The sequence below is a fragment of the Elephantulus edwardii genome, unplaced genomic scaffold, assembly GCF_000299155.1.
Source record: "Elephantulus edwardii isolate Elephantulus edwardi_28Jun2011 unplaced genomic scaffold, EleEdw1.0 scaffold00130, whole genome shotgun sequence".
Taxonomy (NCBI): Eukaryota; Metazoa; Chordata; class Mammalia; order Macroscelidea; family Macroscelididae; genus Elephantulus; species Elephantulus edwardii.
In genome coordinates this window covers 7595973-7598783 of record NW_006399880.1, presented here as the reverse complement: position 1 = coordinate 7598783, position 2811 = coordinate 7595973, and positions in this window count along the sequence as shown.

Genomic DNA, 2811 nt, shown 5'->3' with positions numbered 1-2811 from the left:
CCTAGTACCACGACCCCTTCTAAACCCAGCCTGGACTTCCGGCAGTTCTCTGCTGATGTACTGTTCCAGTCGTTTTTGGATAATCTTCAGTAGACTCTTGCTTGCATGTAAAATCAATGATATTGTTCTGTAGTTCCCACACTCAATTGGGTCACCCTTCTTTGGAATGGTAACTAATATTGGTCAGTTGGCCAAGTGGTTGTTCTCCAGATTTCTTGGCACAACTTGGTGAGCACATCCACGGCAGTATCTATTAGCTGAAATATGTCAATTGGTATACCATCTATTCCGAGGGCTTTGTTTTTTGCTATTTCCTTCAAAGCAGCTTGGTCTTTTGCCTTCAGTACAGAGATAAATATTTTTATCTTTTCTTTACAGTGAGGTATAACCAATCCATACTTAGATTATACTCTGCGAGCATCTTTTGTAAATCTTCACTTTCAGTAAGCAAATTGTGTCATCTGCTTATGGCATCTTCCCCAAAATCCTTAGCTGTCTGTTGAAATGATCATTTAAAGCCTGATCACCTTTCTTAAGAATAAGGCAATTGTTTAAATTCTCTGAGTATTCCACTCATGAAATACAGCCCTGAATTCTTTCTAACTCCTCCTACTAGAGGCAAAGTCTACTCTGAGCCCGCTTGCAAGCCTTGTGAAAGTTTTTTCCTTTCCTCTGCTCAGATCCTAGCAGGCAGAATCTGACATGCAGGAGTCTGACTGAGAGATCCGAATTGGAAGAGGACTTGGAAATGAAGTTGGACCAGCCTCTTGTGATGTGATCCCACCTCCCAGGAAACTTGACCGTTGAAGCGTAACCACGTCCTGAGCAACCTAATGGTGCACGTTGAGGTGTTGCTGCTGGAAGCTACCCATGCATGGTCCTCCGGCTCTTGACCATGGTGAATGAGGAGAAAGGAACCAAACCAATCAGCGATGCTGAAATTGCCTGTGGCACAGAGCAGTCTAAGTGACTACTGCAGGTCATGGCCCATAGGTGTCAGGACAGCTGTTTCAGATAAGTTGAGGTTCAGGTAATCCAGGAAGCCATGAGCCTGAGGAAGTGCATTCAGAAAGAGATGAGCAGAACTCTGAAGACTGTGATGAAAATTGAATGGCTTAATAAAGCAATTAACTTCTTGGGTCAGGGAGGAAAGGAGAGGAAAAAGTCCATTACCCCTTTAGTTCCTGTGACATAAACTGATAAATAGAATAAGATATAAGTGATAGTGTGTGTTTAAAGTGGGTTTTCAGAATCTTATCATATACTTTTCTGATACCAAGATACAGGACAGTAAATGCTACTGTGTAGTGAACATTGATTCTACTACTATTATTGCAATGATACTTCTCCAAACGCTTCGTAAATTTAATAAGGTAGACGTTCTTGCATGTTGTGTCTAGGATTTTATTTAAGGATCACTTAAATTAGTGGTGGTGGTGGTGGTGTAGTCTGTAGGGAGCTGTGCTGCTAACTCCAAGATTACATCTCTCTGGAGGTTGAATTTACCCACAGCTCTGAGCGATAAACCAGCCAGTCTTCTCCTGTGTGAATTATTGCCTAGGAAGCCCTCTGAAGAGTCAGCTCTGGGTCTCTTCTCATTTAATGACAATGAGTGTTTTAAAAGATTATTATTGAAGTAATGAAATATATAACATATCATATATATCAGAGTGTTAGCTTAAAGATATTTGTTTAAAGATACTAGCTGCCCTGTAGGAGAAAGGTGATGTCTTTTTACAAAGACAGCCTCAGAAACTTGAAGGCGGCTTATTATAAGTCAGAGCTGAGTCTACAACATCCAGTTTCTTTTTGGTGGGGTATTTTTATTTTTTTTGGCTTTGAGTTTGGTTTTGTTATTGTTGTTGTTTTTTTGTGGTATGGTGTGATTACTTTCTTGGGTTCTGACTATATCTAAAGTTAGAAAATCAGAAAAAGATGCAGTATGTGTAATAATAATAATAAAATAATATCTAACATACATTGAGTGCTCACTCTGAGGCATTAATTTCTGTAGGCATTTGACAGTCATTATTCCTTCCTTAAAAAAAGAAGTCAATTTTGTCCACTCCATTGTATCCTTGTTAAAAATTGAGACCAGTAGAATTTTAAGGGAAACGTTAAGTAAAAAGGTCTCATACATTTCCAAAGGAACCCACCTATGAATCAAGATAGGCTGGATCCGGCACCTGCACTCTTAAATCTGTAAAGAGGAATGAGGGCATCAAGGAAGGAAAGAACAAACCTTAGCTCTAAGATCATTTGGAGAAGCTAGAACTATTGCTTCACAAACATCCATTAGTTATGTACATTTGTCCAGATTTAACTAAGAGCTTACACTTATTAACAAAAAATATCCTCCCCACCCTGTACTGCTGACAGAAAGGATAGCAGAGTAAACATTAGTAAAGAGGGAAATGGTTTTAAAGCCAAGACAATAAACAAAGACCTATAACTTGGCAAAGCACACTATGAGCTTTTGATATTCTTGGAGTGGCATCCAAGAGGCACCAATATGGTGCATAAATGTACAGTTCAGCAGTTTATTGGAAATGTTGCAAGTCACACATTGAAGATAAGGCAAGGCTGAGCCTGGGGCCTGACTCATTTGACCCAATTAGTCACCTTTAGATCAGATGGCTTGTGACCTAGATAATGAAAAGAAGAATAAGTTGAAGATGACAGCTATCTATAATTCGTGTCTAGTTCAGTGCTTCACGGTCAACACTCTTGGCACCAGTAGCCAGGAAATCAAAAAACATATTGCGATGGGAAAGTCTGCGGTTAGGGACCTCTCTAAAGTACTCAAGAGCA